This window comes from Parasteatoda tepidariorum, chromosome 1, assembly GCF_982258835.1.
Source record: "Parasteatoda tepidariorum strain Cologne lab strain chromosome 1, Ptep-v5.0, whole genome shotgun sequence".
NCBI lineage: Eukaryota > Metazoa > Arthropoda > Arachnida > Araneae > Theridiidae > Parasteatoda > Parasteatoda tepidariorum.
In genome coordinates, this window is record NC_141755.1 from 25,837,448 (window position 1) to 25,863,465 (window position 26,018).

Here is a 26,018-nt window from a genome sequence, read left to right on the forward strand (position 1 = left end):
AATTATAATTTACATAAGGTTTCTATAACTATATAGTGAATTTTGCCTTATTTGTTAGCTCTGGAAAAATAATTATTTATATTAGGTATGCTGTGTTATTATCGGTAATATCAAATGAGCAAACTAATCATTAATAAGATTTGTTTGGGCATTAAAATGTAACGTTTAACTTTTGATGTGTAATGTTTAAAACTGGCTTTCTGGAGTATCAGCGATCGAGTTCTAAATAAACGAATTAATTCAAAAGCCGGATAATCAATCAGATTTTATTTGTTTCCCATGCCCTAACCATACTCGTTTTTTTTTCCATGCTAAAAAATTAATACCATAAGATTTGTATCCCCCTTCCCCTTGACATGCGGAGTGGTGGCGCTACCGCTGCTGCCGAGTCGACGTCATCATCTCCATGCAGCCATGGTAGTTCCGACGTGTGTGGCGGTGGGGAGGTATGTAAGAGGGGGTCGAGCGAGTGGCGCAATGTGCGGATTTAAAAGTAGGGTACGAGGTGGCAGACGACAACAGAACCGGGCATTTTCCCGAACCTCTTTCGTTCTTCTCAAATGCTCTTCTCGATATTTATCGTCTGCTACTGCAATTCGTGACGTAGATTAAGTCCAGATTTTCCGATTTTTCAATTCGCCCTATGGCGAATTGCACGAAAACTTAGCTGAAAGGATTTCTTTTTCTTTTCGACGATTGTTTTTAACGGTAAGGAGATATATTTTTTTTCATCTCCTTTTTATTTATTTACTTTATTGAAAATGAATTATTTATCAGACTTACTATGAAGATAAGCTTTTTTCTTGAACTGTTGCAAATTATTTTGCGTGTTATTGTACACTCTTTATAAATATGTTTTTTGAAATAGGTAAAATTCTTTTTTTTAGAAAAATACGTAGTTCACAGGAAACATTTTAAAATAGTCAAATTATTCTACCAAAGGGACGTAATTTAAAAGTGTAACAATGTTTTAAAATGTTTGATAAAAATAAATATCTTTAAACAGACTAATTATTTGTAGATTTTTTTTAAATGTTAATTATAAGTATGTAAATTATTAGAAAAATTTCAATACATTTAAAAAAAGAATATAAAATTATTGTCTGATGTGCCGAGAGGCACATTTAAATGAATCTTTATCAGATGAGAAAATTTTGACTCCACGACAGTTAAATTTTTCAATTATCCCTTAAAAAATGTATTTATCTTAAATTTTAAACAAGAAATATATGGTAAAATTGATAGTTTTACGTTTATAAAAAAACTCCTTTCGTTACAAATCCTACGTATTTCTAAAGAATTTTTCCGTTTCAATTTTTCAAGAAATTCTGTATTTGATTAAAGTCAAAACTACGCATGAAAGTCTTTGTGAAATATTTAACTGTGAAAAAAAGTTGAAAATTATGTTTCACTGCGAAAAAATATTAAAGTAAATACGCAGAACTTTGAAAGTGCCGAAAAATCAGATAAAAAACTAAGTTTATCACTTAACTGTAAAAATGGGAAAAAATGAATAAAAATGGTGCACTTCAGTTAGAAAACGGAATATTCCAGTTAATTTCGGGAAGAAAAGGGATAAATTAGTGCCTTACATTTTAATTCGACTTTAACGGGTCTTTTTAATATATATTTTTATCTTTTAACCGATAACAAAATATATTACGAGAAAATGCAAAATTCAACTACAACCGCAGTTGGAGTAATGATCCATAGTTTCACTTTCTGTACGTCATGCCAATGAAGTGTAGTATCTTTAGAATGAACTATTCAAAGTATAGCAAATCCAGTTAAATAGGGGAATACTGTAGAGAAATAAAGTTCTCTCAAATTTTTCCAGTTACGAAACCGTCAAGAGGCTGATAATTATTGCAGTTTTAATTATATAATCATTAATCACTCTAAAGTTATTAAAATTATACAGTTAAGCTCTGGTATTCTTGCATCACTTATTTTGTTCGATTTAAGGCAAGAAAAAAAAAGAAACATGGAATTCACACTGAGATGCGTAACTCTGAGAAAAAACAAATAGTTCAAATTACAAGAATAGGACAAAATTCACCAAATTTCTTGCTCTATAGTAACAATATAACGCTCAATATTTTTTTTCCGAAACGCTTTGGTATTGGTTTTGACAAGATTAACAATGAAATACGGTATATAATAAGTGAAAAAATTTGGTAAATCAGAAATTTGGCAATTTCATCATGATAACTTAGAGCTTGGCATAAGAATAATTTATTCGGTTAAATTTACTTTTCAGTTTTGTATTTCTTACTAAATGTGTGGTATTACGAGTTGTAAATTGGAAAGACAGATTTTTCCGAAAACTTATTACTATATGAATCTAAAAATTACCAAATGACTGATTTAAATGCCGTACATTTTGGCTTTATTAACCCTTTTTTTTACCAGAAATGTCCTTACCGTACAGTAAATTTTACCAGAATTGTTTTGTCTCTCCACATATCAAATTTATGTGATCTACAACAGTAACTACTAATATTCGGTATCGTGGACTTTAAGACAAAAAATAATAATGAATAAAGTGAGTTAACCATTCTTAAATGATAATAATGCGATTTATTTAATAAGCATTTAAATATAGGCAAATGAAGCAAATTTTCATTTTTCGATCAATAAATAAGAAGGTTAGTTAGTAATTTTTATTTTACGTTTGTCGTACAAAAGAAGAAAATGCTATTACGCCCCAAGCTCTTAATTAATATGAAACCATGACTTAAATTAAGGAGAAGTATTCTGTGCTTTCAAGAAAATCAATAAAATTTTGATGCGGAGTTGTAACAACTAAAGTAGATAAATTTTAAAAAATATACACAATTAAAGTATATTATTATGCAGAAAGGATTTAACTGAGATATATCCATTCAATGAAATTTATATTTAAATAAAATTTCAGTAAATCTAATAAATTTTTAATAGTGCAAACACAAAATACTTTATTAATCTAAATGAGTTATCATAGTCTCATTTTATAAATACGATAAAAGTACTAAAAAAGAGGTGTTGCGTTTGGAAACATACTTAAAAGCAAAATATCCGCCGTAAAGTAGGGCAAAAAAATTTACAAATATGCATTTCCAATAAATTACTCCGAAATAAGTTATTTATCATTAACGAACATAATTTCCAAGACTCTTCAGCATTATTTCAAAAACTAATAATTTATATAAAACTAATTAGAATAACTTTGTCGAGTAGTTTACTTTTTTGTTTTATTAAAAAATATTCGCATAGTTTCATATTATGTAAAAAAGTGATGATTTAAACTCGTGCATTTCTCAAAGTAGCTTAGTTTCTAATTGTTAAAATCATATAGTTATGTAATATTGCGGATACAAAAGATTCACACCATTTATAAATTATTTTTTTGCGTACTGAGGTCTTTTTTGGTATACATTTTATGTAAAACACATTTTATTCCTTAAATACTTTTTTTTAGTATGAACTAAGAGAAAAATTAATGAAAAACTTCAAGAAACATCTTAGAACAAATAATTATTTTTATTAATTGCGACAGTCATTGTGAAAAATAATAATAATGTTATACTTCTTATTACGAATCTATGCTTAAAATCATTCTTCATACTAACTTAGTTTTCAATTGTTTACATCATATAGTTTCGGTACTTTGCTGAGTCAAGAGATTTACACCATTTATAGTTTTTTTGCGTACGGAGTCCTTTTTCGGTATGCATATTACGTAATATAACACATTTTATTGCTTAAAATACTTTATAGTATAAACTTAAAGAAAAATTAACGGAACACTTCAAGAAACATCCTAGAATAAATAATAATTCTTTTTAATTGTCAATTTTAATAACAGTCAAAACGAAAAATAATAATGTTATTATTCTTAGTAAGAACCTATGCTTATAATAATTAAAAGAAAATCCTCAAAATGAATTGGTCTATCTTTCTATTTAAACTTGAAGTTTAGTAGTAAATTGTTAATAAAGTATTTAAAGGTGAAGTATAATATAAATCAAAACATCTGTTATCATTTAAAACATCAATACTTTGCGTTAATAACATCTGAATTTTTCATTATCATTCGCAGCACAGTTATAATTTTTTTGAAAATGTTTCTAATTTATAATAAATAAACATCGAATATAATACAATGAATTTATAACTGCAAATTTGATTTAAACGTTTTTTCCCAAGAATAATTTAATCGATTTGGTTCATATTTTAAATTAACCTATCCATTCTAAAGGCCTTGCCTCGTAAGTTACTTGATTATTAATTTTTAAGTTCCTTACTGCTTAACTTATTTTTAAATTCCAAAAAAACACAAATTTGAGTTTTTTAATATAACAATTTTTTTATTTTGACTGAAAGCATCACACTGATACTTTGTAAGTAACCAATCGCAAAGACAATAGAAAATAGTAATTTTCATCTAACACTAAATAGCAATTAATCAATATTTTAATTAATATCAAGTATCTGGCCACTTTTACAAATTCATACTTATTTGGCTGAACTGAAATTTAATAAGCAATTCACATAGTTTGCTTACATATTAAAATGTTTAAGAAAATTTGAAAAAGCTTAATTTATTATATGTCATTTAATATTGCTAACGTTATCAAGGAAGGAAATAAAAAGTTAGTTTAATTTTCTTAAAATAATTAATGATAGTTTTTCAAGTAGATAAAACTGTCAAGGGGGCATGAAGAAATTTACAAAATCATTTAGGGTGATATGAAATCATAGAAATAGTCAAATAAAATAAACCTTGAATGATTTTCTTAGGGACATGAATAAAAATATTTTTTATATATTCCTAATTTTCAATAAAACACGTCAAATACAAATACATATTTAAAAAGTACGGTGGAATCACATCTCCCAATATAAAATGACTTATTTAAGAAATAATTTTTAATTTATGTCCAAAAACATTTTGATTTCCTGCCTCTTCTATTCGATAAATTAAAATTTAATTATGTTAAAATTAATCGGAGTGATAATTTAAGTATAGAAATTATTTTAATTGAGAGAGTAATACAAAGAAAATACTCTTTTCTCAGTTTATATAACTTAAGTTAAATTTTAATTAAAATAATTAGATAAAATAATAAATTTCTAAAGCTTACGTTTCATACTTAACCATTGAATTGCAGATTCAACGACGCATAAATTGGCAAAATTTAACTTATATGCAACACTTACAAACATTTTAAAATAAATGTAAGAAAATTTCACATTATGTTTCAGAATTATATACCGTTACAATGTAAAAAAAAAAATATTCTTATGAAATAATTTAGTTGCAAAAAAATTAGGCAGGTATGTATGTAAACGAGCAAATAATTTCGCTTCGCTTTTACGACTGCGTGTATAATAATATGAGGAAAAAGTAGACAACCTGAATTATTCAGGATACATAATCTGTCGCATTAAAATTACCACATAAATTATAATCTAATTTATTTTCCTACAATTGTGAATATTTAAAATGTATCATTCAGATAACCTGTTTAGTTTCACGGTCTCTAAAATGTTCGTAATTTTATGACGTAAATATTATTTCTTTAGATGCAAATAATATTTAAATATTTATATTTTATGCATATTTCTATTAACAAATCATATAAAGCATTAAGTTGATAGCATTGCCCCTGTTTATTTTCAAGTTAAACTCGAAAAAGACAAACATTTGTTTAGAAAATATTTTAGTAAACATCATTGTAAAGATACTGAAAACTCGTAGAGTTTTTGAAATAAATTTTTTTTCTTCATTTCAAATTGAATCTTGAATCGAGTTTTCATCTTTGTCAAATAAAACAAAACGTTTTATCAGAATTTCCTTATTTCCGAAATTTTTCACAAATTTCCATATCGACATTAAAAAAAGAGTATTAAATATTTTATGCTCTGGGCCTTGATTAGGTCTATGAGTTTTTAAAAGATAAATGCTTATGCACTTTTACATAAATACTGATGCAATGTAAAAATGGCAGAAGTTTTATCTTGAAAATAATTATTTAAAATAAAAATTGAACATATGTGTTTATCAATTACTTTCCAAGTAATTATACGTAACATATTTTCTGCTACATATTCAACGATAGCATATTAACAAGTCAAATAAATTATGAAAATTTTTTAGCTATAACATTAAAGATGCTTAAGATTAAATAAAGTGACGTGATAAATATTTGATTTATTTCTTTTGAATTAAAACTACTAATGCCAAATAAAATACTTTAAACGAGAACTATAAAGAAAAGCTTAAAATAAACTGTTTATCTAAATTCGGAATGCAAACAGTAATCTGAAAACCGAGGATTATTTTATTCTATGTTTTTAATGAAAGTATTTTACTTTTTCTAAGTAATGACTTCAAGGTGTGATGCGATTTTAAAATAATTTTTTGTGAAACCTTTTAATGTTGTGTTAGAATACTGAGTTGAATGTTATTTTAGTTTTCTTGCACTAAATCACCTGATTTAAGAAAAATTTTCATATACAAAATGCATAGACATTAAATTTGTGCCCTGAAAAAGTTCAGAAAACGAGTAACATAGAAAAATAAAAATGAATAAATCAAAAAGATAATATATTTTTACATATTTTACTTTATTTTTTATTTATATTTTTTACACATAACGATGTAGTTTTGCTATAACTTATACTTTAATGAAATGTTTTCTCAATTTTTCGAAAAATGTTCGAAGGTTTTTTGAAATATAGTTATGTCAATCTTATGCAACAATATTGTTAACAGTATTTCAATATTTTTGAACTGTCAATTCCGGAAATTTTAACACTCCATAATATTTATACTGACTGTGAAATATTTTATGGAAGTTATACAAATGTAAAAATTATTAAAATGAGGCTATAGTTAAGATCATTTTAAGTCATATGTTAAAGCAAAAGTTTTGCAACTACATTAAATAATTGAGAAGAATTTTAGACTACAAGGCGAGGAAGTTAGAAGGTGTAGTATTTCTTTTAAAAGTCGATATGCTTTCTTAGATATGAAACTTAAAAATGGTCAGACACTTTTAAAGTTTGCGAAAAAAGCTATAAATTAATTCTGCAAAAAGCTAGAGACAACGTTACAATTGCTAACTAATTTAGTTTGAATCGATAGAGTATAAAACTTAAGATAAACAGCACGATTGGCTATATCATCTAGTCACCCTGTGAGTAGAAAGTCAAAAGGTCGAAGTTTTTATAAATATAAAATGCAAAACAATAGAAATTAAAAAATAAATCATTTGTCACTCTAATAACAGACAAATAGAATAACAACACTATTGGATGATCTAAACATTAATGTGATTTTAAAACAATTTCTGCTGTATGAAAGCTCATAAATATTCATCTTTTGTCAGAAAATTTTTTTTTTGTAAATGAACAATGGAAAGATGTACTATTTTTTACAATTGAGAAAATTACATACATATATTTTTTTTTTAAATTTTAAAGCAAGTTCTGCTGTATATGAATTCATAAATGTAAATTGAAAGTGAGCGAATCACTTTTTTTATTTATATGATATAAATAGACAAAAAAAAGATGCCTTATTTTTGGCTTTAAGTTATTGTTTTTACATAAAAAATCATTACTAATACGAAAAATGTTTTAATCGTTTTTTAAGGTTTCTGAAAGAATTTTTCAAAAGTAGTACTTATTGTTACGTTATTAGTTCAGATTAATCAAATAAGGAAATTCTAGTAGGCACTTTCTGAAATATTTTTTTTTTTTTGGGGGGGGGGAATTTTAAAATTTCGTTTTTAAAATCCATTAAAATTATTTAAATATTATGAACGATAAATTGCGATCTCATGCTATAATTATGTGCTATGTTGCAAACCTGAGTTGTAACCAATGTACTCCTTTGTAGCTGTGATCCCTGTAAAACTCTTTTACTGCAACATTAGATTGTAGGCGGTAAACACAACTTTTGGTGAAAATTCAGTCTCGCTGCATAGCAGCTGATATAATATAACAGGTTATAAATGATACAATAGGCTCTTACGAAATGAATTTAAATAAAAGTAGTGCAAAATCAGAAATATTTCTGCGTAATTTATGATATTGAATATGTTTATCAGAAAATTTTAAGATAGGCATTTTTTAGAAGAAGAGTTATTCTTAGTTATTCTTTAGATAGTAGAGAAAATATATAATGTTTGTTTCATAATTATTTGCGATAGGTTTATTTGTGTAAAGAGTTCTTTAAGCATAATATTAAATAACATATTCAAATGAACTTGTTTAAATATTCTAAAATTAAATGGATATATTTTTGTGTTACATTGTCAAATTTTTACATCTAATATAGTTAAGTATATGTATGTTGTTAAAAATATTCATTTTAATAAATGCATATATATAACTAGCTTGTTAATCGTATTGTTTTAATGCAATATTAATAAATTTTTCAAGTGTATATAATTTCAGTTTTTCTTAAAATGCTTGTTTAAAAGATATGAAAGAATTTAATAACATGCGGATTTTTAGAAATTTGTTAATGTGCTTGAAAGGTTAATGCACTTTTCCTAAATGCGAGTATTTGATAAACTGAATATAATGTTTGTATTATCGGCGTGCAGTAATAACACTTACGTATTCATCCAATGATAATTTTTTTCATTGCTTTGCTCTTTTGCTAATTTTTAAACTCTTAATGCTTCAATAATTTCGTATTTTTATTTTTGAGAATATTTTTAAACTGTTCTTCTAAACACTCTTTAAATAAGTTAAAAAAAAATAATAATCTTCAACCATTTTTTTCTATTAAGCAAGGTCACCTTTTTTTCATCTACAAGGTCATCTTTTTTTCATTTATTTTAATGCGTTTTTGTTAAAACAACTAAGCTTATAAATGTCTTGATGCATTTAAATTTCTTCAAAATTAAATATTTTGACTCAATTATTTATTTTAATCATGTTTTTTTAAACTTCTTTATGAATAAAAAAAAATCTGAAATATCAAAAAAACGTTCTGCAGGGAATAAGAAATTTATCAGACTTCGTGCCAGTGCAACATAAAAATTCAGTCTATGTACTGCACGGACAAAAGTCTTATCAAACATATAGAATAGACAAAGTGGCGACCGAATAAATATACCCGATTGAGAAGAATAAGAAAGAAAAATAATAATAAAAACGAAGACGGTAGTATGCTGGTTGCTAGGCAACGAGATGCCAAACCATTTCGTGCCTAAGTATAGAGAAGGTCAAAATCCAAGAAAATTCCCGCTAACAAGATTTGCTTACAAAAGAGCCTTTAAAATACCTTTTCCATCCTAAATCAGTCAATTTTATTTTGAGTTGAACTTTCAGCAGAGATCAGGGGTTAAAAAGCTTTTTTCATGTTTTAAATATTGATACTCTTAAGGAAATTCTAGAGGATTTTGTTTCTAATAAAATGTAATCGAAAGAAATAAAACGTGTTTTGTCACTTTTCATACGTGTTTGGAAAACAGAAATATCTTATTTGGTTAAATGGTGTTTTCTGATATACTTATGAATTATTTTTTATATATATATATAATGAGCAGCGGATGCTGAGTAGTTTTATTATTTTGCGTCTTATCTTTTGGAGATAAAATGCTTGATTATTTTTTCTCTTGATGTCATAAACTTTTTTTCAAGTTTCACTAGAAATTTTTTATCATATTCAAGTGATTAAAGTAGAAATATATTAAAGATAAAAACGATATAAGTGCTTGTAAAAAAATGTATTAAACTGTTCCCTGTTAAAAAGATCAAATTACGGTAAAAATACCGTGTGCTAGTAAATTTTACCATGAAATCCATTTTTCAGGAAAATTTTAAGGAACAAAAGATATTTTATACTGTAATTTTTGCAGTAATATTTAATGTCTTGCATTGAAAATTGTTTTATGCAATTTAACGGTAAAAACAGACTTTACCTTAAAAATACTGAAAACCTGAATTTTTAGTATTTATTTTGTAAGTAAGTTTTTGCAGTGAAATTACCTACTTGTATATTTAGGCTCTTCACACCGTTTGTCTTACAAGACAACCAGCATTCTTTCGTAAAGTGATTAACCGTTATTATTAATAAAACAACTATACCATTTATTTTTAAATAATATGCCAATTATACTACGTATTGTTTCGAGTAGGGAAACTGCTTTATATTTTTCTAATTGAAAATTATTAAATTTAGTTAAGTTAAACCTTTGTAATATTTAAAGAAAAATTTCTAAATTGAGATTAAAAAAAATTAAACATCACAAAATTATATTTAGACATTTTTGCATAAGTCTTCTTTAATCTGCTCTGCTAAACACTCTGCAGTTTAGTTTAAACTTTCTACAAAACTAATTAAACTTTCTTCGTGTACGATTAGCTTATTAACTTTAGTTATAGTGGCAACATAGAAGAATCAATATCCAAATCTCATTAATATCCGAGAAAATGAATAATACAAAACTCTAACGAAATTACTTTTTTCTATTGTCAGAAATTCTTTGATTTAAAGAATATTTAAACAGAACTTCTTCCATATTCAAGCAGAGATTAATTATAGTTGTGGGGTAATTTCACTAACGTATGATAGTTTTTGAGAAAATTGTGCTAAATTTATTAAAAAAGGGGTTTTCCTCACTGGTGTTATGAATTTACCATTTTTAAAATAGACGCTGTCAGGATGAATAATACAAGAGCATTTACCATATGCGAGTTCTTTTGTTAATCGAAGCCTTGCGATAAACTATCACCTGTCAACAACATAGTATAATTATTAAGAGCATAATTAATGACTTTAGTAATTGTTCGAAAGTTCATAAGAGTTTTTTTTTAAAAATACTGAATTTATAGCTTTTCGAAGTTTTGAAACTCATTTGATTCTAATTTTGACCTATTTTATAATGTTAGTTAGTTTTTTAAAAAATATTTTCCTTCGTTAACCAACATTTTTGTGGTATAATATAGATTTTTTTTAAAATTTTATGTTATGACACAGCTTGTACTTTATTAAACTCATTAATCTGATAATCGTAATTGAAGTAAGATGTCAGATTATAATTTATAAAACACTTTACCTATTTCGAATTGAAATGAAGGTATTTAATACAGATGTTTATTAAATATCTGTACTTGAAAAAAAATTCATTATAAATAGCTAGTATTAGAAACACAGTTAACCTTGGAAAAATGTGGTTATATTTAGAGTACCTTTAGGTTCCAGGAAAGAAAAAATATAAGTTTGCCGTCCTAAGGTTTCTAAGATATAAAAATTAAAGCTGAAAATTCGAAGCTCGTCTCGATTTCTCGCCTTGTACTCTGGGTTTTTGTTGTTACGTTCATATTTCTGGGAATTTCCAATAAATAGCAGGAATCGCACTGGATAAAGGCAATAAATATGCAAAAGTAAGTTCTAAATTTGATTATTTATGAAATGCACGATACTTGTATTCTGTGAAGCAAAAATAAACAACTATACTTCAAGTATTTCCGAGATTTGAAAGTAAAAAATTGTATCATTTCTAAATGCTTTTTTTTAAACTTTTATTATCTTAGAAATATCGCGACATAGCTTCGCTTACTGTATGAAACATTAAATGGCCACACGTGTTTTTCATTTTAGAAAAATCGTGACATAGTTTTGTCATTGTAAGGAAATTGAACCGTTACCAGTGAAATCTTGAAAATATCAGAGCACAATTTTCCCTGTTGTTATAAGAAATTAAATTTAACAAACTCTAAGGTATTTGAAAGTTCACTAGATAGCTTCCTGTTAAAGACAAACCCCGTGAAATTGTTTTACTTTTTTTTCTCTTTTAAAAACATAGTAGATGATAGAAATGAACTCTTACAGTGTTCTTCAGGTTTATTATTATTTTAAAAGCATCATAGTGTATATATATATATATATATATATATATATATATATATATATATATATATATATATATATAATGCGAGAGCTGCAGATACATGGCCTATTATTCTACGACTTCTGCAATATCATAGGTTTTAGAACTCAACTAAAATTGAGATAATAGCGCATCGACCTTTAATAAAAATATGTGTATGTTATATTAAATATGTTATATTACGCTATATAAAATATTTTACGTTCCTCAAAAAAAATTGCGAGCGAAAATTGCAAATCTATATTTAAACATCACTGGTCCAGTATTATTATAACTCCTATAGAAATATGAATATCGAGCCGCAGTGACACATTGGTTAAGGTACATTGTTTGGGACTAGACTGGAGTTCTAGCCCCCATGGTGGCTTGAAGTCCACCCCGTTTGGGATCGATCATGTGCCAGCTAGTCTGGGAAGAAAAATATGCCAGCTTTCTACCCTGAAGACATTATCATCATTATTCTATAGTTCTCGAAATTTTAGAGCTTTAACCCTCATAAATTTCTTCACATTATTTTAGCAAGTGCAGGAGTGCTAAAGTTTCTAACATGACTTTTTTTTCATAAATGAAATTATTTAAAACAGATATTGCACATTTTCATAAATTATCCCACATTAAGCACGTATGTTAAGCACGTAATGTTTTAATAGGCTTATACTGTTACCGTGATCAAAAGTTTGTTATTATACATGTTGGTTTAGAAATAAATACTAAACTTTTTATTATCATTCAAAAATATTCAGTTTTTTTATCTATTATTTTTTTTTGTTTTTTTGAAGTACATTTTTAAGAATCATCCAATTCCTTATGCTCTGAAATTCCAGAGGACTTGAATTGCAAATTTACAACGTGTTATGTGATTTTGTTTTCAATTTCGTTTCAAAGTTAAAATATAACTAAAACAATTCTAAAAAATTGAAACTTTAAATGATGTTCAATATTTAGATTTTGAAAATGCATAAAAACAATTTTTGTAGATTCCATGGTTTTACGCAGCAAGCTATGCAAAAGTTAGTTCAAGTTTATCAAAAATTGTTTTCAAATAAGTATGTAAGCCTTGAACATCTTGGTACCAAATGTGCATGCGTAAAAATTACTTTATACATATTCAAAAATTAAAACCTGCTTACAACTATTATTTCTAACAGTTCATCTTCCATGAAACGAACTATTTGCGTTAACAAATGTTTATTTTAACTTAACAATAAGTTTAAAAAAATAAATATATTTTATTATTGAAATTTTCATCAAATGCTCTAAGACTCTATTTATGAACTCTTATTTTGTTTTGAATTTCACCGATTACGCTAAAACAAAGCAAATGTTTTTATGACTTCATTTTCCCTCAAATAAAGTATCTTCATTAACTTCTGATTACATTCTTCCTTTATTTATGGTCATAATAAATCTTCTCAGTGATGATAAATCTTGTTTCAAATTGCTCTTTGAACCATAATTGAAAACAAAAATTTCTCAACGCTCTGGTCACTCAACTTGAAATTAAATGAGATCACTGTATACTCGATCCCTCATTTTTACTTTGTGAATAGCTAAGGAAAATAGCATCGCAATTTCGCGTTTTCATATCACTTTATTCTCATTTCATATTTGTCGGAGGCCATTCCTTAGGGAGGAGCCCATTTGCTGGCCCATTGTTATTAGGGCACGATAAGCCTCTTCGCATTTTCTTTCACCCCCCACTCGAACACCCTTTCCTCCTTGTAGCCATCCATAAATAGGCACCCTCCAGAAAAAGAAATACCCAATACACTGTAGTCATAAGCTTTCCAAGGAAGAAAAGGGGAAAAAATGCACCAGAATATAATGCTTTTATGGGAAGAAGAAATGTGGAAGGCTGATTCTAGTGTCTTCCGTATCCTTTGTTTGGGCCATTTTGTAGGAAATTATGTTGTTTTTGTTTTTAGCCTTTACGATGCAAGGGGAGTAATTCAAAAGAATAAGATGTATCGAAGGATTGCGAGAACAAACGAAATGAGGCTATTGTGAAATGTTCTTTTTCAAAATTTGTTAACATGAGATTTGTGTGAATTTAATATCGGAGACGGAGAACTCTTAAAACAAATTTATTCATTCTCGTTGCAGAGCGAGGAAATGCTGTAAGTGTTATTTTATTTTTTTAGGGGTGGAAAGAACGACAAATCTGTTAAAATGTCTTCTAAATCGATGTCACCCTAAATAAATGCTTGTTTTCAGATATACAGATCATTCATTCTGGGATTTGTATGCAGAATATTCCCCAGTGAACTTGATAAAAGAAACAGTTGTCTTTTATATCGATCAATTTTTTTAGGAGTGCTATCCCATTTAATAAGAGTGCCAAATGACTATTTTTTCAAGTTGAAAAATTTATAGTAAGGAAAAATTGCTGTTTACAAAAAGAAATGTGACTATATATAGAAAAAAAAAGTTATTTTTATTCTTTTGTTTCAGTTTGGATCAGGGAACATTTATATTCATTTATACAGCTCGGCTTAAAAAATATTTCTATTTCATTTAAATAACTTACTTTATAATACTAACTTAACTAAACTTAATAATTGACTTAGAAATGAATGACTTATTTATATTAAGAAATGAAACTAAATAGCAAGTTGAATACATAATTATTTTGTTGACGAATTACAAGAATTTAGATTAAAGTTACGTTTTAATTTTTTTTCATTTAAGTATAATTTCCATTTTTCATTAAATTTTAATATCTGCGTTGAATGTTTTTAAACATTTAATTATTTTATTTTAAAGATTATTTAATTAGTCTCCTTATTTAATAAAGTCTTTCTTCGATTACTAAGAAAAATTGTGAATTGAAACGTTTCTAAGAACGAAAACTAATTTCATGCGAAGTTTTTTTTTTTAATTTACTGTTTTTTGTACTGAATAATTTGTCTTCTTTTTCATCATATAAAGACATAATTACAAAGTGTTGTAAAATAATTTGAATCTAGTTAAATGCATTTATGTACTAATACAATTGCAAAAGAAAAGTTGATTTATATTTCTGCTTTAGTATCCCGTAAAGACATTTTATTTAACAATCTTGTATTCCAACAATATTAATTACTTTACGATATAACCAGCGTTTAGAAATCCCTTTAAATTTTGGTAAAATCAATAAGATTGTAATTTTGAAGCCAACTCAAAGAGCAAGGGAAATCTTGGATAAAATACTGGGATATATTAACCTGAGGTGTGAGGAAAACCACGGAAATAACTAATAGTTAACCCAACAGCAAGAGGACCCAAAACTAGTGATCCGTCGAACATTGAGGATATTTTACGTTTGCACTGTGGTTGGAAATGTGTCAAGATTTAAATGCAAGACGTCCAGATTTTTTAATCTTCAAAATATACAGGATGTATTTTCGGCAGAAAAACTCCTCTCTTTGAAAAGATACATGTAATCAAATAGTAAATATGGTGAACGTTTCATTTCAGATATAAATCCAAAAGCTATATTTATTAATTATAAGTTAATAATTTTATTTATTTATTTTTTGATATGGTATTTGATATTGACTGCTTAAACGCAAGTCGTATGTTTCAAGCAGAACCTTTCCCCTTGAAGCTTTAAAGCATTATATTAAATAAAGACTTTTATGGTATGTTTTATAAGATTTTAAGAACATCTTTTCACATTTAATAATTTTCAATTAAAATGTAAATATTCAAATCAACGCTTTAGAAATCTCTATGCGAAAAAATGCCCAAAAAAATTTTTGTATATGAATTATCGTCTAATAAAATTTTGTATGCGTGGAAAAGTTGATTCAAATTATAAGTCTTTAAGTTAGGTTCGATAAAGTATGTCAAACTGAACGGCGACACACACGGTGAAAAAATTTCAAACCAAAAATTTAAAGTCAGAAATTGAAATAAAAATTAAAAACCGAAATATACGATATTAAACCATTCATTCGGTATCTTTTCCCTTCAAGTGGTCTAATTAGTGATAACCAGCTGACCAGAAAGTCTGTTTTTAAAAATTATAGTTCATTCTACAGCACATTTAGTTAAAAATATAAAACTCAAAGGTAAATGCATCCGTATAAATTTTTTTTAAGCCATACTCTAAAGTATTATGATAAAATTACCAAATTTATCATATTATATGAAACCATATTTTGTTGCTAATTTAACCAAACCCATCACCGCAGCGCTCTATTAAAAACTACCGAGCTTTTCGTTTTTCTTGTAGAGATAGAAACATGGTAACTTTTACCATACTTTCTATGCTTATACCATATTTCAGTACATATATTTTACTTCATTTTTAGGATATGCTGCGCATTTCTACTATTTCGTTCTCATTCTCTTGGTAATTACCGAAATTAAAAATTGTGCTGTGTTTATCATACGTCCTATATATAAAACTCCGAGATTTACCCTAAATGATCGATGCACATTTTTAATTATTAAATATTTTTAACCCCTTAACTTAATAATCATTTTGTAAAAATACTGAAACTTTCCCGCGTTATCTTAGATTTCTGAATTAAGGGGGTATACCACTACATCCACGTCACTCAAAGCAATATCAAGTTGTGAAATACATTTCTACAAATTTAGGAAAAAAATTAAAAAAAATTAGTCACAAATAAAAATTAATTACTATATAGCAAATTTCGCAAATTTGAAAGAAATTTGAGTTTTAAATTTAGCTTGATTGGATGTATTTGGACACAATTGAATGTAATGCAGATTTTTTTCACATTTAATATGGCATTTGTCAGAGTTTAAGACCTGAGTTTCTGAAAAAAAAAATCCCAAAATATTGTTTTGAGTAGCTCTCTCTTTTTATAAAAAGTGAATAATCGATAGCTCATTTGCATTAGTAAGGGTATAAGGTTTACCCAAGTCATTGAAATTTCAAGACATCTAAAGTAAACAACAAACCTAAAGTAAATATATGTTTTCAGCTATTTTGCTTCTTTAATTATAAATATATATACAGTAGAGTCCCGATTATCCGAGTTAATGTGGACCAGGACTAACTCGGATAACTGAAAATCTCGGTTAAAACGAAGAGTATAAAAAAAGAAAGAAAGAGAGTTGATAAAAATGTAATATATTTAAGAAATATAAAATTCAAGCGAGTATACCACATATAATTCCTATTATTATTAAAAAGCTTACTTGTAAAAACTTAAAAAGTATACTTTGCGAGAATTAAAGAGTTTTTACTTAAAAAAAGTCCTTAATCGTTTTTTATTTTACATAACTTTGATGTTTTTCTGCAGCAATGTTTCGCCATTTTTTAGGGATAACAGGAAGGCTGGTGTCGCCTCTTTTTGTTGTTCTATGTATTCAGTAGCATTTTCGACAGCTTTAACTTCATCTGTGTGAGAGATTTTTATATGTTGATTTTTATCGTCACTGTCTTCATCATCTTCGCTAGGTTCATTTTCATTATTGACGATATTAACGATCATTTCATGGGAACAAGTTGTTAGATTTTGTTTTCCCGAGTGTTTGGAAGATAAAATTCAGATTTATTTTTCGGCGGTACTTTTAAAAATGAAAAATGAACTAGAACAAAAAAATTCTTAAAATATTTGAAAGCGCTCGGTTAAAGCGGAAACTCGGATAACCGGGGCTCGGGTTATCGGGACTCTACTGTATATATAGCACAATAAAGATAAAGAGAATAAAAAGAAAAGAGAGAAAAGTAGGAAAAATATTTTTTTCATTTAATGCCCATAAGCTGCAATTACATAGAACTCATAGAATAAGTTAAAAATATAGAGAAAACATGGGGAATAATATAATGAAGAATAATGAAAAGAGAAAAAGAAAAATTATGATTTAAATAAATATTTTTAAAATATTACATTTTTCTTTTTAGTTTAAAAAATATTATAAAGTCGGAAAACAAAATAACGAAAGACTATTATTGCCTCATCAGCTGACTCGATTATAACCGAAACTCCTTTGCGTGGATATAATCATATGAGCTGATGACGAGATTATATCTTTCCATTATTTCTTTTTCCGGCTATTTAAATTTTTTTTAAATTATTTTTTTCAAATATTTTATGCATTTTAGTTTACACTGTCTTTTAAACTCATGGAAATTTAAGAATGAACCGAATTTGCTATAGGTTAATGTTGTGAAATCATTGATTATGCTTTGCTGAACAGATCCATAAAATCTCATTCCATAGTTAATATGTTAATATTATGTTTTACATGGGTAATGTGCTTTATATGGATTGTTTTCGCATGGGTTCATGGACACACGTTAATTTCAGAGAACAAAAACTGCTAATAAAGCAGCAACCAAAATTCACACACAGTAACTCGTGTCCCTCTTAAACTATCAGTTATAAGAAATGCTGCAGAAAATAATTTGCTTTTCTATTGAAAGCAAAGCACTGAAGTAAATAATTAGTTGAATTGCTTAAAACCATTTATCCTTTAACCCCCGTAGTTCAAACATGACGGAATATAAAACAGGTTAGGCATTGAGCACATGCGCGTAACGCACATGTTCTATTAAATGAGTCTGCTCTAAGATGCTCAACTTGCAATCAGCTTTTTACAGATATGCAGTTTCTTACGAAATGCAAAAAATTCAAATTTCAAAGACGAAGCCAATTTGGTTGTGATTACCCAATTTTATCAGATTTAATTGTCTCTTTCATATTCAAATCATTCTACTTTTCACCAAGTTCATTCAAGAACACCAGACTATAAAATTAAATTTAGTTTCAGTTTTAATCGATTTATATTAATTTCAACCCAGTTATACAGATTTTAAACAAGTTTAATTTGCCTAATAGTTTCAGGCGCTGTATAGCCAAGACATGGATTTTGTTGCCAACAGTTCACATCACTCATTCACTCGACATTTAAATGTATTTAGACTTAAAAAATATCTTTTCAGTAGCAATAAATCCTCTTTTAGTCTCAACACAGCTTAACGCTGCGAAAAATTCCGGAACAAATTGCAGTATAAGATGCCAGCTATTTCGTTGCATCATCCAAAAATATCAATTTTACCGTAAAATTCATTTTTGCCATAAAATAGTTCTTACATTAATATTTATTTAATTAGAATGATTCAATTACTCTAGGACGATCATTGCTAAAATAATTACAGTATATCAAATTTTTTGTTCCGGAAAAAGTAACGGCATCTTGAATGCTGGATCTTTTTAAAGTAATGTGATCCGGAATTTTCAAAAGGGAATCTAAGACAATGAATTCAAAATTTGTGTTAGAAGTGGTATTTAATTTGATTTAACATCGGGAAGAAGCTGATCTTGATTTTGTAATGAGCTTTAGATATTCTTTGCCATTTAAAACAATGGCATCTGTTGAAGACTGACTTTTTCACAGAAAAAGTTATTTTAATAATCATTTCTTCAAACTAAGTGTCCATAAATTTTAACTTTATAGAAAAAAATTAAATTCCTTATCTCCTTATGTAGTTAATCGGTAAAAATTATATAATGCACTTCTTAAATAAATAAAAAATCAAAGCGTATTTACAGTATGCGTATATTATTCTCGTTTTAAATATTATTTATGATTACTAAACTTACAATGTTTTAAGATATATATATATATATATATATATATATATATATATATATATATATAATAAAGATTAAGGAAAAGAGAAGAGGAAAAGTTATTAAAATAAATTATTTTTATTTAAATTCATGGGACACCACAAGGATGGGATCTCTTAGCTAACTTATTTTTACACTATTGTGAAATTTTTGTTTACTTATTATTAAAAGTATACTTAATACAATTTTTTTTTTATAGATTTACTGATAATTTAATTATTTTTAATTTTTAAGATTATGCAATTTTGTTAAATAATATTTACCCCGAGGAATTTATCTTACTTCGTAATCATGATAATAATATGAATTAAAATCAAGATCATAATATGAATTATTAATATGAACTAGGCATTAAAAAAGAAAATATCTGCATTGTAAATTATACGATAAAAAAATACTATTACATGGAAATCCACTGTTTCTAAAAAAGTTTATTGAAATACCATTTTCAATCAAATGAACAGACTAATTTGTTTTATAAAAAAAAAAAGTAAACAGACAAATTATTTGAAAATTTGGTAGAAAAGCAATGTTTACCCAAGTAATGTATTTAAATTCTACGTAAAATCATTGAATTAACTCTATGCTTTTATTATTAATAAATTTACTACAACCTTTTTATTTTTATACTAAAAACTTTTTAATAATTTATATTTTTACTATGTACAAATCTATTTCGGGAAAATCTGCCACTAAAAATCTGTGCAAACTGAGCAAATCATGTTTTTTTTCTTTTTAAATAAATGTTGTTTTTTTAAAATCATTTAAATTGTATAATTAAGTATCAAGTTTATTAATTATAAACTTCAAATAATCCAGTAAAATATCATTACCTTGCGCAGATCCATTTTCAGGCCAATTCAGAAATCTAGCAAATCAAGAGCACTTTAGTACTGCAGCAAGAACGCGGCATATATATATATATATATATATATATATATATATATATATATACACATGATTGTGTGTGGATATATAACTGTATAACATATATTTTAAGTTATAGCATTTAAGTATTCACGAAAGCTTTCCCTATGATTAATAGTAGATTATAAAAATTTAGAATTCATGCCACTCACTCTTTCAGACTAATTATTTTAGTATTCCTATAACTATTCACTTGATCATTTTGCCTTAACAAATGCATAAATAATAAGATAAATGATAAAATATTAATGTGTGCGTACACACTTATATATTATAGCCATGATTGATCTATAGTTATAACAGAATGAATTAAATTAAGGGCATAAAAAAGTTGTAATGTATCACCACACGGCCGAAAGTCCCTTTAGACTTCTAGTGGCCAGGCGATTATGGGTCGATGACGGATCTAAAGAGGCGTGCCGATTAGTGAAACGAAGACGGTGATTCAGAATGGCTATCATGAATAGAAGGCCACTGGTGAGCAGTGACCCTCACTGTGGCTCTTTCTGCTTGGATGACATTTACGTGAAAAGTATGCATCTTCCATACATGAATAGAATTCCCTAACCTTTCATTTTACGCATCATCTGCAGTAAAAGGGAGAAACTATACCGCAGTGTAATATAACTTATGGTATTCTTATGTTATTAATATCGAGAGTAAGATAAAAACGAGGTGATGTGACTCAACTTAAAGACTTTTTCATGTAATAACCGTAAGATTAAATATCACTATTTGAGTTTTGAGAAATACGCTTCTTTACAAATGAAATTTTTTGGTAAACTATGAACATATTAAAGGAAATTAAATATTTCGACTGGGTGAAAAGTTATTTGAATTTTAATAGTGAATGTGAAGGAAGCTGAGTTTAACTCATATTTTAAAATTTCTTAGGGCTCTTCATTCAGAATAAGTATAGATAACAATTGCATCGTATATATATAAAGAAGATTCAAATTTAATTAACTTTATGAGCATAAAGTTGAATTAAATGTATAATCTCTTGTTACCTTAATTATTAATTTATATCTCGTTTTTAAACATTTAATATCATATTCTTTTAGTGATTTTTCCTGGAAAAGAGCAACGAAAAATATTATTCGACATAATAAAATGTTGCACATAAAAATAATTGGCATTAATTCTATAAATCTGTAAACTAATGAATACGCGATAAAATCAATTTGAAAGTTATTTCTTTAACTCTATCTTTTTAGGATGCGTTTGTCATATATGTTTACTACTTGATTGCCAGGTTACAAAATTTAAATAAAAAATTAAAAAATAATGTTTATCTTATGAGCCTAATATGGGACTTTAATACTACAAATGTGGTATGTAATCTATGGTTTTATTGCTGCAAAAAGAAATTTATTTATGAAATCACTTTTGCGGCATAGAAACGTTCTCATATATTGTCTGATTTCCCGTATAGTATGATTTTGATTCCGTAGTAATTTTGTGAATAATTTATAAACTTATTAACCATAGGTTTATATAAACATGCTCACTGATTGTCTAAATACCATCTGAACTATTATTTCATTAAATATTGTGGCTGCATGCTTAATAGATTAGTTTCAGAGTGAAGAAGAAGACCTCTTTTTATGTCAAATAATCAATATTATATTCAATTACGAAATTTAACTTGTATTTTGCGAATTTAACATCATGGACCTAAAATTTCGTATAACATTAAACATTTCATCGGTGCTCTTACAACGATGATTTAGACACGTGTCTGTCCCTGGTCCTCTAAGGCAACATTTTTTTCTGGATCTTGTGCACTTGAAGCCTACATTCAATTCAAATCAATTCAACTCTGTCCTTCTAGCCATTAAATTCCACATTCAAATTCAAAGTATCACTTCTGATTATAAAACCTAATAGAAGTACTTACAATGTGCCATACTTTACTTTTGTAAGCATTTATGCAAATTTGATCAAAATTTTCTATTTTTTAAACGGAAAAATAAAGTCAATAAAAATGTTTAAACAGATGTTTTTGCACTTAAGATTATCTACCTTCTTTAATTTCAAAACATATACTACAATAAAAGCACGGTTTTAAGATTTTTGTTTAAAGCAAAATTATATTGATTATGGCTTTTGGTTTAAATTATTTGTTGGTTGATGTCTTCGAATAATGTTTTTTTTAAACTTTTTATTCCAAAATTTACAAATTTTTGGATAGTTTCATTTTTAACAAATTATTGAAATACATACGATATATGTTAGTCGAAAGTACAATATATGTTTCCTTGTAACTTAAATTCAAATATATGATGCAGTTATTAAAATATATTGTAGACATTCAAATGTATATTGAATTCTAACATAATTAGAGTTATATGTGTAATGCGCAAAGAAAATAGACCACAATGATTAAAAACATAATTTTTAATAATTTGATTTCTCAGGAACTATTCGACCAATTTTGCTCAAACTTTATATTTTGCCATATAAAATAACATTCTTTAAGATAATATAAAGAAATGTATACTTTACATTAAAATTTTTTTGTTGATTATTAAATAAAACAATAAAAAATAATAAATATTTACTTTTAAGTTATTTTTTGCATGGATTTCTTTTTTTAGATAAAGAAATTCTATAACTGTGTGCAAAAACTTTTCAATTAACTTAAAAAGTTCTCGAGATATGGTGAAATATTTGAAAGTAAATTTAACAATAAAGAGTCCAACTTTGGACCGTTTTCCTGGCCAAACAATTAGGATCCTATTTCCCAGATTGCAGCTGTACCCTATATCTAGGGGGTCAAAAATTTGAATCCATCGAAAAAAGGGCATGTTTATTCAGATAAATTACGTTTATGCGTCTGATTTTGTAGCTTAAAATATAATCTGCATTTAATTAATTAGCATATTTAAGCCCCGGCCCTCCAAACCATTAAAATTGAGTCCTTGAACATGGAGATCCGATCATTAGATCAAAAGTTATTCGAGGTGGATGATTTATTTTTTTGCGCACTGTTCGTTATAAAAGATACGGTTACAGACACCACCATTTGTAAATATTCATTAATGCGAGTGTCTCATCTTTACACAAATCTTTTTTTAACTAAGATATTATATGGACTCTGGTTTAATGAAATCTATTATAAGAATGAAAACCATATTGTAAACTTAATATGAACCATTGAATATGTTAATATAAATATGTATTTGAAATGTCTTATGCTGAATGATAGTTAAAATTAAGAAACTGTTTAACTGTTCGAAACTAGAATGATTCGTCACTAACTTTCAAAGATTTATACCTGTTATAATATCTGTACATTTAAAAACAAATATGTTGGTATTTACATGCACTTGATTACAGATCAGAATTTAAATTCACAGGAGCAGAGAAATTTATTAACAAATTGATTAAAAAAATTAACATCATTAAATAAACTCCTTAAGGGTATGTGTTTCTAATAAAAAAATAATATTTTGAAAATAGTTTGATTTAAAATAATAATTATCTATCTCCTCCTTGAAAAATTCACACTTTCGTAAAAATTTACTACATACACTCTCAAGAAAATATATTTTCTTTTGTTTTTAATACTTCTATTGTATTTCATAGAGGTATAATTTTGTTGAAATTGATTGCAAAGTTAAATATATTTCTTCATTAATTTTATTCTTGAAATTTAATTATTAAATACATGAATTTATTAGTTCTTAAATGTAAAATTTTATATTAAATACACTATGCATCAATAATCTATAATGTTTTTAAATTTTAACATTCTATACTTTCAACTAAACAAAATATTAAGGAAAATATGATAAACATTTTTATTTAAAAGTATAAACAAATTTATATTTCAAATTGAAATAGTGAATCTATAAAAGGATATTTTAAATTATGATTCCACATTCATCTTTTAATGAAGAAAGAAAATATTATCAAATAATTTAAAATATATTTGATTAAATGTAGTTTCTCTGTGACTGTTATTCTTCATTTCTGAATTTAATTTTAAATGAATAGAAAAAAAAATCATAAAACCTTCACTATTTTTATTAAACGACAGTAATTGCGTAAGCCTTACATTATTTGAAAAATTTCATTTTCAAAGAAATCTCTAAGCGAATTCTTATAAAACATTTGCATTCTTTCCAATTATTGCTTGGCGCAATCATACACTTTATTTCCCTTTCATCGCATATTTAAATCTCCATCTAATTAATGCAAATACTTGCATCGATTTATGCAGTACATTATATTATTACTCGTAGTTTAATAATTAAAGAATTCTTGGTATCACATCTAAACTATGTTTGGCGAAAAAAAAATAGGATGTTAAGAATAAGAGAACGCTAGAAACGTGTAAAGCAAAAGTGATTTTATTGAAAATTCTGGAGGTATCCGTTGATAATGTGGTTGGTCTTTATGGACGAAGAGTTAATAATAAAGAGCAAGGCGGGTAGTTCTCTGGCAGGATTCCAGGAAAAAAAGGATCGAAGTAGCTTGGTTCACGTGATCTTCTTTCCCATTTTCGCTTTCTAGGGGTCGTCTTCCCTTTTTTCTTGTATAATTCTTTGACCTAAAATTATGAAACTTTGGTATTTTTGCTCCAAAATTTCTCATGTTTTACCTGGTATGATTTTTAATTCTGGATGAGCGCTTCTTATGTATTTTTAAAAGCATCTCTAATGTAACACGTCAATATAACAATATAATTTATTTATTTGATTTAAATGATTATTGTTAACATTTTACTATATCAAAAATATTAAGTTATCATATGCAAATGCTATTGAGTAGAGTGTTTTTCTTATTTTTAATAATCTTAAAGTTTAAAATACTCATTTTTAATCAAAAGCAGTATGTGTCGAGCATTTTTTTTTACTAATATATATATTTACTTATCATTTTCGATGGATTTATATCATTTGAACAATTTAATATCGTTCGTCAATTTATAATTTTTTAACTTCGTTTAATTTACATTTATTGCTATTAAAATGGAACACTAATGGATAATTGCAAAATATAATAATGTAGATTCGTTGACAAAATATTTTGATTCCGTGAGAAAGTGTCTTTAAGTGAGAGATCAGAGATGTGGTTAAAGTGTATTCAAGAAATACTATAGACATGATACTTGGGTTTCCATTACAAATAACAATCTGTTTGCTTTTTGAAACTGTATTTTTTAAGTCCACACAGTAAAAACAAGTAAATTATTAATAGGTAAAGAATATAAACTATTCGTTTCCCATTTGGTACTCTAATTTTTTGGTACTCTAATTTTAAGTATTGTTTTTATTTTTATTCCGCAATACCAAATATAGATTAAAAAAATTTTTGAATCATTTGATTATTTAATTTATGTTAGATTTATATGGATAGTTAATTCTTAGAATTAGTTAAATATTTCCTGATTGTGTTGTTTCATCATATTATGCATCATGATAGATATATATTCACGTTTTATTGGGTGCTGCATTTAAAACTCAATTGGCAAGAGCCCCTTTACTATCATACATTATTTCCAAAAGCACTTTACCATTGCCGATTATCTCAAACAAAACTATGAACAAAGTATTTGTTTTAAACGATAATAGAAACGGCATTGTTCAAA

The 26,018-nt window shown here is 26.6% G+C and overlaps 1 protein-coding gene across 1 annotated transcript in view; it reads left to right on the forward strand.

The window, feature by feature from the left end:
- Positions 1-416: 416 nt before the first annotated feature.
- The window catches only part of LOC107450269 (protein O-mannosyl-transferase Tmtc3), a 250,346-nt gene continuing 224,744 nt past the window's right edge, over positions 417-26,018 (forward strand). Inside the window, exon 1 of the mRNA XM_071180106.2 lies at positions 417-708. The gene's annotated coding sequence lies outside the window, so the exon portion shown is untranslated. The remainder of the gene's footprint in view (positions 709-26,018) is intronic.